The 16096-nt window shown below is 49.2% G+C and overlaps 1 pseudogene; it reads left to right on the forward strand.

The window, feature by feature from the left end:
* The first annotated feature begins 3475 nt into the window (after positions 1 to 3475).
* On the forward strand, positions 3476 to 3548 carry LOC134946715 (U2 spliceosomal RNA; annotated as a pseudogene).
* Positions 3549 to 16096: the final 12548 nt, after the last annotated feature.

A 16096-nucleotide genomic window follows, 5' to 3' on the forward strand; every position in this document is an offset into this window, starting at 1 on the left:
TCAGGGGCAAAGGGGAATGTATGCAAAACCCGTTTGGACACCTGATATTTTTTATCTGGATTCTTGCAGGCTATTTTAAATAAATCATCCAATTTCTTGGAGTCAGGAAATGTGATTGTCAGTTTGTCTTGTGAGAGGAAAAAGGAGATTTATGGTATGAACTTACCTTTGTTAAATCTCTTTCTGTAGCGGGGTACACTGGATTCCACAGGGAATAACATCGGGGTGTAGAGTAGGATCTTAATCCGAGGCACCAACAGGCTAAAAGCTTTGACTGTTCCCAAGATGCTCAGCGCCGCCTCCTCTATAACCCCGCCTCCGTGCACAGGAGCTCAGTTTTGTCAACCAGTCCAATGCAGTAGCAGGTATAAGAGACGACAACAGTTAGTAGCCACAGACACCACATTCTCACGTCAGGAGAAGGTATCAGCGGCTAATGCCATACCAACCCAAAGAAGCTAAGTGCGTCAGGCTGGGCGCCCTGTGGAATCCAGTGTACCTCGCAGAAAGAGATTTAACAAAGGTAAGTTCTTACCATAAATCTCCTTTTCTGCAGCGGGGTACACTGGTATTCCACAGGGAATAACATCGGGGATGTCCTAAAGCAGTTCCTTATGGGAGGGGACGCACTGTAGCGGGCACAAGAACCCGGCATCCAAAGGAAGCATCCTGGCAGGCGGAAGTATCGAAGGCACAGAACCTTATGAACGTGTTCACTGAGGACCATGCAGCCGGCTTGCACAATTGTTCAAGGGTCGCACCACGGTGGGCCGCCCAAGAAGGTCCAACAGACCGAGTAGAATGGGCTTTGATGGTAGCAGGAGCTGGAAGGCCAGCCTGTACATAAGCATGTGCAATTACCATTCTAATCCATCTGGCCAAGGTCTGCCTTTTAGCAGGCCAGCCACGTTTGTGAAAATCAAACAGTAGAAAGAGAGAATCAGACTTCCTAACAGAGGCTGTCCTCTTCACATAGATACGGAGAGCCCGTACCACATCCAAAGAACGCTCTTTGGAGGATAAATCTGGAGAGACAAAGGCCGGAACCACAATCTCCTGGTTAAGGTGGTAAGAAGACACCACCTTAGGTAGATAACCAGGGCGCGTTCGAAGGACCACCCGGTCATGGTGAAAAATCAGATAGGGGGACCTACAAGACAAGGGGGGTCATTCCGAGTTGATCGCTAGCTGCCGTTGTTCACAGCGTAGCGATCAGTGAGAAAAACGGCTAATCTGCGCATGTGTATGATCCGCAATGCGCACACGTGTCGTACGGGTACAAAGTCCATTGTGGTTTTGCACTGGTTCTAGCAACGATTACATTCGCACAGACGGCCGCAAGGTGATTGACAGAAAGTGGGCGTTTCTGGGTGTCAACTGACCGTTTTCAGGGAATGCTTAGAAAAACACAGGCGTGTCGGGGAAAATGCAGGCGTGGCTGGGCGGGTGTGTGATGTCAAAAGCCGTCCCTCCATCGTTAGAATCATCGCACAGGATAAGTAACTACAGGGCTGGTCTTGTGTTGCACAAAATGTGTTTGCAGGCGCTCTGTTGCACAGGCGTGCGCAATTCTGCAAAGCGAAAAATACACTCCCTGGTGGGCGGCGACAATGCGTTTGCACGGCTGCTAAATACTGCTAGCGGGTGATCAACTCGGAATGACCCCCATGGCACCCAAATCTGATACCCGTCTAGCAATAGCCAGCAGAAACAAGACCTTGAGGGAAAGCCACTCTAGGTCTGCAGATTCAAGAGGTTTAAAAACGGAGACTCTTGCAAAGCCTCCAGAACCACCGACATCCCAAGGAGCCACAGGTGGGGCATAGGGAGGTTGAATCCGTAAAATGAATGTATGAACATCAGGCAGAGTCGCAATTTTTCTCTGAAACCATACCGACAAGGCAGAAATATGAACCTTGAGGGAGGCCAGCTGAAGGCCCAAGTCCAGGCCCTGTTGTAGGAAGGCCAAAAGTTTGGCCGTACTAAACTTTTAAACGTCATGATTGTTAGATGCGCACCAAGCAAAGTAAGAATTCCAGACCCTATGGTAAATCCGAGCAGAAGCTGACTTACGGGCCTTCATCATAGTTTGAATGACCACCTCAGAAAATCCTTTGGCCCTCTGTACGGAAGCTTCAAGAGCCACGCCGTCAAAGCCAGTCGGGCCAAATCCTGGTAAACACAAGGGCCCTGATCGTGCAGGTCTGGTCGTTGCGGAAGCAGAAGCGGACGCGTCTTGGCCACGCTGGAGCTATTAGAAGGATTCCTCCTTCTTGCTTGAACTTCCTCACTACTCTGGGCGGGAGTGACACCGGAGGGAACACGTTCGGCAGCCGAAAGTTCCATGAAATTGTCAGTGTGTCCACGAATGTCGCTTGAGGATCCCTTGTTCTTGCTCCGAAGACCGGAACCTCGTGATTGTGTTGAGACGCCATCAGGTCTACATATGGTAGGCCCCACTTGTCCACTAGGAGTTGAAATACTTCTGTATAAAGGCTCCACTCTCCGGCGTGTACGTCCCGACGAGTGAGGAAGTCCGCTTCCCTGTTGAGGACCCCCGGAATGAACACTGCCGATATGGCTGGCAGATGGCGTTCCACCCATTGAAAAATCTTTGACACTTCCATCATTGCCATGCGGCTTTGAGTGCCGCCTTGATGATTTATGTACGCCACCGTAGTGGCGTTGTCTGACTGTACTTGAACAGGCCTGTTCTGTAGCAAAGGCAGGGCAAGAGTCAAAGCAGTTGGAGATCCAGAAGGGACAACCCCTGCTCAATCATTGGTCCTGTAGCCACTAGGCCAGTGACAGACGGACCTCCGGAGACAAGGAGATCATTTGAGACCTGATCCGGTGAGGCAGGCCGTCCCACTTGGCAAGAATCCATTTCTGCAGAGGGCGGGAATGAAATTGAGCATACTCCACCATGTTGAAAGCTGACATCATGAGGCCTAGTACTTTAAAATAGCTCTTCTTAGGGCTGCTGGAGCAGCCCTGCCTGTTAGCTGCCTGCACTGCAGGCACCAACTTACAAACTGAGCTCCTGTGCACGGAGGCGGGGTTATAGAGGAGGCGGCGCTGAGCATCTTGGGAACAGTCAAAGCTTTCAGCCTGTTGGTGCCTTGGATCAAGATCCTACTCTACACCCCAATGTTATTCCCTGTGGAATACCAGTGTACCCCGCTGCAGAAATGACTGCTGATTATTAGCATCCTCCAGGGGGAGCTTTAACACATCCCGAATAGCCAATATGAGGGGTTCAATTCCCTGTCTAGGGGTGGAATCCCCGCTTATGTGGTCCACATCAGCCCCATCATCCCGTATATCATCATCAGTATCTGACAGAAGTGCAGGTAAAGCACGTTTTTGTGCACCAGTAGTGGACAGGGGGGGATATTTAGCAGCTAGATTTGCCACTGCTTGTTGCTGAGTCTTATTGGCATTTGCAGTGAGTTGAGATGACATATCAGACATCATCGCTTCTCTGCCTTTTGGCTAAGATCAAGTGTAGTACCTGCTCGAGGGAAACACTTGGTGGAGTACCTGTTCTTACACTGGGAGCGTGAGAGGTCCCTAGTGTTGAATGGAGAAACACCTTGTGGAGTACCATGCCAGGGTGTGGCAATGCCTCTGGTCGAGAGTGGAGAAAAACTGGGCTTAGTATCCGTTGCCTTCTAAGGGGATGAAATAGGGCCCCTTGCGTGGAGCCGGAACGGCCTGGATTAATATCTACTCTCGTACTGGGGGTTGACCCTGGCACAGAGTGGGTATGAAGCTTGGACTGGCAGAGAGGTCGGGAGCAGTCTGAAGTTTGAGGTGTTCTGTGCCCCTAGAACTGGAAGGGACAGGGGTGCCTGAAATGCAGTGAGGAGTCGGACCACCTTTGCCCTAGGGCACTTTAGCACGGAGCACTTCAACCCTTCCTGTCTGCACCCACTTTCCCTTGCACTGGCAATTTGGCTAGGGCAAGGATAATTTTTACTTTTCTCCCGGCCTTCTGGCTGGGGCCTTATTTATTTATTTTTCACGTGTGTGTATACACTTACACATGCACCTTTTGTGTTTTTTGTGTGTGAGTCACGTTTTTGTTTCTGGGTTTAGGTGAGACCCTTATAGGCCACCCTCTCCCCTAGTTGTCGAGGACCTCTCCTTTTGGGGAGGGCTGGAGACTGTTTCATTCCCCAGGGGGAAGCTTTGGCCAAACCTAGGGATACTCGAGGGTCCCTCTGCGCTTCGGCAAGGAGGGACCCACAGACCCTTGTTCCCCTCAGTATGCCTTTTGGGTCTGAGGGGTTGGGGAGTAACGGGGCCCTTCTTCTTTTGGAGAGGGTCCAAGGTCCTACACCCCCAGCATGTTTTTGCACAGACACTGGGCGATGAAGCCACGCACCTCGGGCTTCAATTAAAAGAAAGAAAAAAATAAGAATTTACTCACCGGTAATTCTATTTCTCGTAGTCCGTAGTAGATGCTGGGAACTCCGTAAGGACCATGGGGAATAGACGGGCTCCGCAGGAGACTGGGCACTCTAAAAGAAAGATTAGGTACTATCTGGTGTGCACTGGCTCCTCCCTCTATGCCCCTCCTCCAGACCTCAGTTAGGGAAACTGTGCCCGGAAGAGCTGACACAACAAGAAAATGATTTGGAATCCAGGGTAAGAGTCATACCAGCCACACCAATCACACTGTACAGCTTGTGATAACCATACCCAGTTAACATTATGAACAACAACTGAGCCTCCTTGTACGGATGGCTCATAACAATAACCCTTTAGTGAAGCAATAACTATATACATGTATTGCAGAGAGTCCGCACTTGGGACGGGCGCCCAGCATCCACTACGGACTATGAGAAATAGAATTACCGGTGAGTAAATTCTTATTTTCTCTGACGTCCTAGTGGATGCTGGGAACTCCGTAAGGACCATGGGGATTATACCAAAGCTCCCAAACGGGCGGGAGAGTGCGGATGACTCTGCAGCACCGAATGAGCAAACTCAAGGTCCTCCTCAGCCAGGGTATCAAACTTGTAGAATTTAGCAAATGTGTTTGAACCCGACCAAGTAGCAGCTCGGCAATGCTGTAAAGCCGAGACCCCTTGGGCAGCCGCCCAAGAAGAGCCCACCTTCCTTGTGGTATGGGCTTTTACTGATTTAGGATGCGGCAGTCCAGCCGCAGAATGTGCCAGCTGAATCGTGCAACAGATCCAGCGAGCAATAGTTTGCTTTGAAGCAGGAGCACCCAGCTTGTTGGGTGCATGCAGGATAAATAGCGAGTCAGTTTTCCTGACTCCAGCCGTCCTGGAAACATAAATTGTCAAAGCCCGGACTACGTCCAGCAACTTGGAATCCTCCAAGTCCCGAGTAGCCGCAGGCACCACAATAGGTTGGTTCAAATGAAACGCTGATACCACCTTTGGGAGAAATTGGGGACGCGTCCTCAATTCTGCCCTGTCCATATGGAAGATCAGATACGGGCTTTTACATGACAAAGCCGCCAATTCTGACACACACCTAGCCGAAGCTAAGGCCAACAGCATGACCACCTTCCACGTGAGATACTTTAGCTCCACGTTCTTAAATGGCTCAAACCAGTGTGATTTCAGGAAATCCAACACAACGTTAAGATCCCAAGGTGCCACTGGAGGCACAAAAGGGGGCTGAATATGCAGCACTCCCTTAACAAACGTCTGAACTTCAGGCAGTCACATCCTTCCTAGCTTTTATCAGCGTAGGAATCACTTCATCTGGAAAGCCCGAAAGAAAAAGAAAAAAATGGAACTGCGCATATCATCCAAAAATGAGACATTTATTCAATAACATAAAAAGATTAAAAGGAAAAAATTCCCCCAATTACCAGCCGGTAAACACAATAAAATTACTGTTCAGTATTCATATCATACAGTAAGCCCATATATCACAGTAATATATTTTCAACCACCTAAGAACAATGGTCTGATTCTTGCATCCGTTCACAGGTGACTACTATAATACAGCAGGCGTCCCTGCCATATTTAATATACTAGATTGTCCGTGGGACTATTTCAATAAGCAGTAAATTTGTATCTATCCTTCGCTTGTTCTACCCCTGCACAACCGGGGTTTAATTATGAAATAGCAGCAATGTCCCATAAGTTAACTGATGCAGAGACAGAACAGCAGTGTGAGCTTATATTTGTTAGTCTTTTTTAAGAGAAGCAAAATTAGTTGTTAATAGGCAGTCTCTGATAGCAGGCAGTTAGTACAACACACGGATCTGGGAGTGAATTTCCCTAATCCCCTTAGCACTGGGGTCCGAGTGTCAAGGTGTTAATATAGCATTATGCAGTTGCTCATACCACCAGCAATTTTGTGCCCACAGAGGTGTCCTATTCAGCAGTTGAGCCGGCCGGCTATAGACTCACGGTCATCCACATACGCGTTTCTCCGCTTATATATGCAGCACTCCCTTAACAAACGTCTGAACTTCAGGCAGTCACATCCTTCCTAGCTTTTATCAGCGTAGGAATCACTTCATCTGGAATGCCCTTTTCCGTTAGGATCCGGCGTTCAACCGCCATGCCGTCAAATGCAGCCGCGGTAAGTCTTGGAACAGACAGGGCCCCTGCTGTAACAGGTCCTGTCTGAGAGGCAGAGGCCATGGGTCCTCTGAGATCATTTCTTGTAGTTCTGGGTACCAAGTTCTTCTTGGCCAATCCGGAACGATGAGTATAGTTCTTTGTCCTCTCTTTCTTACTATCCTCAGTACCTTGGGTATGAGAGGAAGAGGAGGGAACACATAAACCGACTGGTACACCCACGGTGTCACTAGTGCATCCACAGCTATCGCCTGAGGGTCCCTTGACCTGGCGCAATATTTTTTTAGCTTTTTGTTGAGGCGGGACGCCATCATGTCCACCCGTGGCAGTTCCCAGCGATTTACAATCTGTGTGAAGACTTCTTGATGAAGTCCCCACTCTCCCGGGTGGAGGTCGTGCCTGCTGAGGAAGTCTGCTTCCCAGTTGTCCACTCCCGGAATGAACACTGCTGACAGTGCTAGCACGTGATTCTCCGCCCCTCGAAGAATCCTTGTGGCTTCTGCCATTGCCATCCTGCTTCTCGTGCCGCCCTGGTGGTTTACATGGGCGACCGCCGTGATGTTGTCTGATTGAATCAGTACTGGGTGGTTTTGAAGCAGGGGCTCTGCTTGACTCAGGGCGTTGTAAATGGCACTTAGTTCCAGTATATTTATGTGTAGTGAAGTCTCCAGACTTGACCACTGTCCTTGGAAGTTTCTTCCCTGAGTGACTGCCCCCCATCCTCGGAGGCTTGCATCCGTGGTCACCAGGACCCAGTCCTGTATGCCGAACCTGCGGCCCTCGAGAAGATGAGCACTCTGCAGCCACCACAGCAGAGACACCCTGGCCCTTGGGGACAGGGTGATCAACCGATGCATCTGAAGATGCGATCCGGACCATTTGTCCAACAGATCCCACTGAAAGATCCTTGCATGGAACCTGCCGAAGGGAATTGCTTCGTAAGAAGCCACCATCTTTCCCAGGACTCGCGTGCAGTGATGCACCGACACCTGTTTTGGTTTAAGGAGGTCCCTGACCAGAGATGACAATTCCTGGGCCTTCTCCACCGGGAGAAACACCTTCTTCTGTTCTGTGTCCAGAATCATGCCCAGGAAAAGCAGACGCGTCGCAGGAATCAGCTGCGACTTTGGGATATTCAGAATCCAGCCGTGCTGTTGCAACACTTCCTGAGAGAGTGCTACGCTGACCAACAACTGCTCTCTGGACCTCGCCTTTATGAGGAGATCGTCCAAGTACGGGATAATTATAACTCCCTTCTTCCGAAGGAGTATCATCATTTCGGCCATTACCTTGGTACATATTCTCGGTGCCGTGGAGAGACCAAACGGCAACGTCTGGAATTGGTAATGACAGTCCTGTACCACAAACCTGAGGTATTCCTGGTGAGGTGGGTAAATGGGGACATGCAAGTAAGCATCCTTGATGTCCAGCGACACCATAAAATCCCCCTCTTCCAGGCTTGCAATAACCGCCCTGAGCGATTCCATTTTGAACTTGAACTTCTTTATATAAGTGTTCAAGGATTTTAAATTCAGAATGGGTCTCACCGAACCGTCCGGTTTCGGTACCACAAACATTGTGGAATAGTAACCCCTGCCCTGTTGAAGGAGGGGGACCTTGATTATCACCTGCTGGAGGTACAGCTTGTGAATTGCCGCCAGTACTACCTCCCTTTCCCTGGGAGCAGCTGGCAAGGCTGATTTGAGGTAACGGCGAGGGGGAGTCGCCTCGAACTCCAGCTTGTATCCCTGAGATACAATTTGTACAGCCCAGAGATCCACTTGTGAGCGAACCCACTGGTTGCTGAAGTTTCGGAGACGCGCCCCCACCGCACCTGGCTCCGCCTGTGGAGCCCCAACGTCATGCGGTGGACTTAGTGGAAGCAGGAGAGGATTTTTGTTCCTGGGAACTGGCTGCCTGGTGCAGCTTCTTTCCTCTACCCTTGCCTCTGGCCAGAAAGGATGCTCCTCTGACCCGCTTGCCTTTCTGAGGCCGAAAGGACTGCACTTGATAATACGGTGCTTTCTTAGGCTGTGAGGGAACCTGAGGTAAAAAAGTCGACTTCCCAGCAGTTGCTGTGGATACGAGGTCCGAGAGACCGTCCCCAAACAATTCCTCACCCTTATAAGGCAAAACCTCCATGTGTTTTTTAGAATCAGCATCACCTGTCCACTGCCGAGTCCATAATACTCTCCTGGCAGAAATGGATATTGTATTAATTCTAGATGCCAGCAGGCAAATGTTCCTCTGGGCATCCCGCATATATAAGACAACGTCTTTTATATGTTCGATGGTTAGCAAAACAGTATCACTGTCGAGGGAATCAATGTTGTCTGACAGGGTATCAGTCCATGCTGCTGCAGCACTACACATCCAGGCTGAAGCAATAGCAGGTCTCAGTAGAGTACCAGAGTGTGTATACACAGACTTCAGGATAGCTTCCGGCTTTCTATCCGCAGGCTCCTTTAGGGCGGCCGTATCCTGAGACGGCAGTGCCACCCTTTTAGATAAGCGTGTTAGCGCCTTGTCCACCCTAGGGGGTGTTTCCCAACGTAACCTATCCGTTGGCGGGAAAGGGTACGCCATCAGTAACCTCTTAGAAATCACTAGTTTCTTATCAGGGGAACTCCACGCTTCTTCACACAAATCATTTAATTCATCAGATGGGGGAAAAGTCACTGGCTGCTTTTTCTCCCCAAACATAATACCCCTCTTGGTGGTAACCGGGTTAATATCAGAAATATGCAATACATCTTTCATTGCAGTAATCATGCATCGGATGGCTTTTGTAGACTGTACATTTGTCTCATCCTCATCCACACTGGAGTCAGACTCTGTGTCGACATCTGTGTCTACCATCTGAGCTAGCGGGCGTTTATGAGCCCCTGACTGCTTCTGAGTCGCCTGGGCAGGCGCGGGCTGAGACCCCGGCTGTCCCAAGGCTGCTGCGTCATCGAACCTTTTATGTAAGGAGTTGACACTGTCGGTTAAGACCTTCCAGATATCCATCCAATCAGGTGTCGGCCCCGTCGGGGGCGACACCACACTTATCTGCCCCTGCTCTGCCTCCACGTAACCCTCCTCATCAAACATGTCGACACAGCCGTACCGACACACCGCACACACACAGGGAATGCTCAGACTGAGGACAGGACCCCACAAAGTCCTTTGGGGAGACAGAGAGAGAGTATGCCAGCACACACCACAGCGCTATATAACACAGGGATTTACACTATAAAAAGTGATTTACCCAATAGCTGCTTAGTATCTTATGTGCGCCTAAATTTATGTGCCCCCCCCCCCCTCTCTTTTTTACCCTTCTTGTATCAGGATACTGCAGGGGAGAGCCTGGGGAGCTGCTTCCAGCGGAGCTGTGAAGGGAAAATGGCGCTGGTGTGCTGAGGTAGAAGGCCCCGCCCCCTCAGCGGCGGGCTTCTGTCCTGCGTTTTATGTAACTTAATGGCGGGGGTCTTTACACATATACAGTTTCCAGACTGTATTATGTGTATTTTATGCCAATAGGTATTATAATTGCTGCCCAGGGCGCCCCAGCGCCCTCCACCCTACAGTGACCGGAGTGTGTGGTGTGCTGTGGTAGCAATGGCGCACAGCTGCGGTGCTGTGCGCTACCTTAATGAAGACAGGAGTCTTCTGCCGCCGATTTCATCGCTTCTCTTCTGTCTTCTGGCTCTGCAAGGGGGACGGCGGCGCGGCTCCGGGAACGGACGATCGAGGTCAGGCCCTGTGTTCGAACCCTCTGGAGCTAATAGTGTCCAGTAGCCTAAGAAGCACAAGCTAGCTGCAAGCAGGTAGGTTTGCTTCTCTCCCCTCAGTCCCACGTAGCAATTAGTCTGTTGCCAGCAGATCTCACTGAAAATAAAAAACCTAACAAATACTTTCTTTTCTAGCAAGCTCAGGAGAGCCCACTAGGAGCACCCAGCTCTGGCCGGGCACAGATTCTAACTGGGGGAGGGGCATAGAGGGAGGAGCCAGTGCACACCAGATATAGTACCTAATCTTTCTTTTAGAGTGCCCAGTCTCCTGCGGAGCCCGTCTATTCCCCATGGTCCTTACGGAGTTCCCAGCATCCACTAGGAGGTCAGAGAAATAAACAAAAATCAGACATCGTAGTTTTTATAGCCCCCAGCCAGGAGGGCTCTGGACTGTCCCCCACATTATCAGCAATTTGTGATGACTGACTACACTGCTCATATGAGATTGAGCCAGATGAGCTAGGGGAAAATCTAGCATTATACACACTGCACAACTTCTGTTTTACCATTGTGAAAAGAAAACACATATAATACACATACAACACATCCTGAAATACAAGTCTGCCCTATTGCATGTGAGAGGAGACACAGGAGAGAGGACACCAGCGCACCCAACGCTGCACAGTTCCAGTGAGGCCGTCAGTGTTTCATATAAACATATAAACAGTAGACTGTCTTTGAAATTCCCTCAGAGGGATGATATTTGTGCACAATAAGGTGGCTCTCCCTCTCTACACCCGTTACCAGTGATCCAGCGTGTGACCGTTATGGAGGAGCTGTGTGAGGCTGCTGCTTATGCAGAGGAAGGCGCCAAAATGCTGCTGAGCCCGCTCTGATGTAGCTCCGGCCCCCGCCATGGCGCCGGAGCTACTGCTGAATATTTATATTGGCCATGTCTCCCTATATGTGTAACCTCACATAAATGCTTGGTACGACTATATTAGCCAGTCTCACGCAGGGGCTATAGCGCCCCCTCCCCCCAGGTGGTACCCGTACGCCTCACCTGCGCTTCAGCCACACATTAAACCCCTAGTGGGGTCCCCGGTGTGTACTCACCACCGTTGATCACCTTCAGGCAGCGGTAGGGGTGTGCGGCATGCTGCGGCTGCAACAGCCAAGGTGGTCCTGCAGCGGGGAAGTGGCTCTGCACCTCAAGAGACCGGTGACCCCCCCCCCCCCCCCCCCCCAACTCCCACAGCGCAGGTATGTTGTTGCCCAAACAGCATACCGAAAGAAATAAAAGGTTAATAGAATTTAAAGAAAAACTCTGGAGCTTGCAGTGTGCATCCTCTCCTGAGGGCACTTTTTTCTAAACTGACCTGTTGGAGGAGGCATAGAGGGGAGGAGCCAGCACACCCAGTGGAAGAAATTTAAAGTGCACTGGCTCCTTTGAACCTGTCTATACCCCATTGTACTAATCTGTCCCCTATATCCCTTATGGATGCTAGAAAAAATGAAAGAAAAAAGAAGTGAAAAACGCATGTTGACTTTTTTCCATGTCGACCGAGTGCATATCGACCAATAGTGGTCGACCTAGTGACCGTATCCCGTCTGCACTGTACATCAGTTATCAGGCTGGGCTGCAGTCAGCAATAGCTACACTGGTGAGAGGGATGTAGTGTAATAGACTACAGCTTTCTATACTGGCACTTTCTCAGAATTGTAAACAGCTGTGGAAAAACTGTGCCACTTACTGGCAATACAGACAGCATGTGCCATGTGTATCCTTATTCCTTAATGTCTTGGCTCTGAAGCTGCCATCTCTGGATTTACTGTACATGTATGGCATGAACGTAGGGGTGTTGTATGCTGTAGATCAGGGGTGGGGAACATTTTTCCCACCAAGGGCCAGTTGGATATTTATTAAATCCTTCGGGGGCCATACAAAAATTATCAACTTAAAAATTAGCCTGCCCCCAGTAAATATGCCCCCATTAGATATGACCCCTAGTAGCGCTGCTTACATACACACATTAAAAGAAAGAAAAAACACAATACTCACCAGCCCCGCTCCTGCTTCCGGACCCTTGCCCTCTGCCTGGCTGCCCGCTCCTCAGAACTATGAGAGAGACGTCATGTCATCTCTTCCATAGCACAGCACAGGCACACACGCACACTGCCAGAGCCGGAAGCAGGAGCTCAGGAGTAAGCTCCTTCCTCCGGCTGCTGCTGAGGGGAAGAAGCCGGGCGCCCGCTAGTAACAAAATCTCAGTGGGCGCCCGGCATCTCTCGGTTAGGTGAGCCTGGGAGGGCCGGATCAAGTGGCTTTGGGGGCCTTATATGGCCCGCGGGCCTGAGGTTCCCCACCCCTGCTGTAGATGCTGTGTTTGGCAGCATGTGGTCAAATGTCATGAAGTTCTAAAACTGAACTTGATCTTTACCAATCTCCTAATATTAAACAATTCATGTACGAAAGCAACAGCATTATTTTTCGATGTACTTATCAACATTTTAAATAACTTTTTTCGCTTCTTTTCTGACAGGGAAACGTAATAACATTATTTAGATGCATTATATGATTTTTTGTTGTTGATACTTTAGTACAAAGCAGTAAATCCTGCGGCATACAGCTGTGCTAGTGCACTGGTCTAGCCTAGGTAAGTGTTGTAGTTCTGACTCATTCTCCATGAGTCAACACGCCAACGCAGACGAGCCATTAGCCTGTGTGCCATTCTGCCTTGTGTATGAATATTAGCAGCAGCAGCACTATGTGCACTCATCATCATTACCAGCGCACAGGAGCTGCCCTCTTCCCACACATCCAGGGGCAGCTACTATGCCATGTTTTAGGTTTGTTTTTGCCTTCTACAGCAAATGGATCCACACCTAATATATACTGACCTACACTCAGTACATCAAAAGTACCAGGACAGCAGTCATAATGATGTATATACAACAATGTATCTTAATTACTGTTTTTACAGCATACTTCTGTGTAACTGATATGTTATTACGTCATTGTAGCATTTTTCAGTATTAGGGGTAAATTTACGAAGATGGGAGTACTATTTAAGATGAGATGTTGCCCACAGCAACCAGATTCCAGGTATTATCTTCTAGAAGATGCTAGATAAATGAGAAGCAGAATCTGATTGGTTGCTATAGGCAACATCCCATCTTAAATAGAGCTCCGATCTTAGTAAATTTGCCCCTTAAGAGTCCTAACCCTATATCCAGGGGGTGTGGGGGGGGGGGGGGGGGGGGTGTGTGTGTGTGTTAATTCGACAGGGGCAGTCACCCCGGCTTCCCCCACACAGGGTCAGTGTGACTCTGCAATTGTCAAGAACAGGTGCCAGCGGACAGAGGTTGCCGCGGCTTTACATTCTGCATGCACTGACTGCATACAGCGCTCCCTAGTCCCCTCATCAGCGGCACAGAAATGATGTGTCCCGTGACGCTGATGAGATGACCAAGGAGCTGCCATTCAATTGGAGGGGCCCCCAAAACCTTAACCTAGCCCGGCCTAACAGTGACATGAACTGTTGACATTCAGGCCAGGTGGTCTTCAGTTTGACGGCTGTCGGGATCCCAGCGCACAGTATACCGGCGCCGGAATCCCAACACCCGGCAAACAGACACCTTTGCTCCCTTTCTTGGGGGTCCACGACACCCCTGGAGGGTGAATAGATAGTCTGGCGTGCGCAGTGCCACGTGCCTGCAAGGAGCTCATTTGCGCTCCCCCAACTGTCGGGATTCCGGCGCCGGTATGAGGGCCGCCGGCATACCATACTACTCCCATTCAGCCCTTATTCTGAATTAATCAGTGTAGTCAACATAAGCTTTATATGGGCAGCACAATGGCACAGTGGTCAGCATTGCTACCAAACAACACTGGGAAGATGATTTCACTAATCAAGGAAAATGCAGCATGTTTGTGCTTTACAAATAAAGATTAATAATAATCTTTTACACCAAACTCTTTCTGTATCAGTTTGACAGGAGACTCAGATGATCAGCCTGCTGCCTGTGACCACAGATAATGTCATTATCAAGATACAGCATCTATACCAACCTGCTTATCTCCCAAGTCATGACACTGGCAGTTACATGCAGCCCTGTCCTGACATGACCAGATCTCCCCCTGTAGCCATCTGTAATGCTATAAACAGTCAGACAAGTTTTGTAACTCTGACACTCTAAAATTAGGACAAGCCAATGTGCTTGATAACAAAAAAAAACAGCTCTGACCATAGTCAATTTAAAAGGGAAATAGATTTTTTTTTTATAGGATTTTAATTACCTATTGGTAAATCCTTTTCTCGTAGTCCGTAGAGGATGCTGGGGTCCATTTTAGTACCATGGGGTATAAGACGGTTCCGCAGGAGCCTTCGGCACTTTAAGACTTTTCAACAGTGTGAACTGGCTCCTCCCTCTATGCCTCTCCTCCAGACCTCAGTATAGGAACTGTGCCCGAGGAGACAGACAACTTTGAGAGAAGAATTTACATTAAACTAGTGGCGAGATTCACACTAGCTCACACCATACCAAAAACATGTCGCCTAACATGGCCTTTAACATAACCCATGCTAACATGCATGTATAACGTAACAGCAACAGCTGTAAAACATCTTAACACATGAGAACCTGTGTAAAAAGACAATACGTAATTTGCAGGAAAAATAAGCAATGGGCGGGCGCCCAGTATCCTCTACGGACTACGAGAAAAGGATTTACCAGTAGGTAATTAAAATCCTATTTTCTCTTACGTCCTAGAGGATGCTGGGGTCCATTTTAGTATCATGGGGATTTACCAAAGCTCCCAGTACCGGCGGGAAAGTGCTAATGTTCCTGCAGAACTGATTGACCAAATTGAAGGTCATCAGCAGCCAAGGTGTCAAACCTGTAAAAAACTTAGGAAACGTGTTTGCCCCTGACCAAGTAGCTGCTCAGCAAATTTGCATCGCAGAGATTTGCCGCCCAGGAAGAACCCACTTTCCCTGTAGAGTGGGCCCTTTCCGAACTCGGTAACGTCAATCCTGCCGTGGAATAAGTGTGCTGAATGGTACCTCTGATCCAGCATGCAATAATCTGCTTAGAAGCAGGACCCCCAATCTTGTTGGGGTCATAGAGGACAAACAAAGATTCTGTTTTCCTTATCCGAGCCGTTCTTGCAACATAAGTCCTCAACGCTCTGACGACATCCAAGGACTTTGAAACAGCTGACACTAATGCTGACCCTTATTAATTGTGTGCTGACCTGGGGTAGCCGACCTGTGCCGACGTTATGGGGTCCTGCACCCCGGACCCATACCTAGTATTAGGGACCCCCAGTGACGGAGAAGTCTTGTCGATCGGCCTGGGGGCTTAACCCTATATCTGCAGATATACGCAACTAAGATCTCCGTATTATCTGACTATTATGTAGTAATATTTTTCACTCGGTGTGCATTAGGGAACACATTGATTTTACCACCACAGGTTGGTTGATATGGAAATAAGACACAATCTTTGGAAGAAAATGCTGACGCGTCTGCAGTTCAGCTCTATCTTCATGAAAAATCAAATAAGGACTTGTATGACAGAGCCCCTAATTCAGACACTCGTCTGCCTGAGACCAATGCCAACAGCATGGCCACTTTTCCAAGTGAGAAACTTCAACTCTACCTCTTGTAGGGGCTCAAACAAGTCCGATTTAAGGAACTGCAATACCACATTAAGATCCCGCAGGAGGCACAAAGGGAGGTTGGATGCGCAGAACCCCCTTCACGAACGTCTGGACCTCAGGAAAGGAAGCCAACTGTTTCTGAA

Source organism: Pseudophryne corroboree, chromosome 7 (assembly GCF_028390025.1).
Source record: "Pseudophryne corroboree isolate aPseCor3 chromosome 7, aPseCor3.hap2, whole genome shotgun sequence".
Classification (NCBI taxonomy): domain Eukaryota; kingdom Metazoa; phylum Chordata; class Amphibia; order Anura; family Myobatrachidae; genus Pseudophryne; species Pseudophryne corroboree.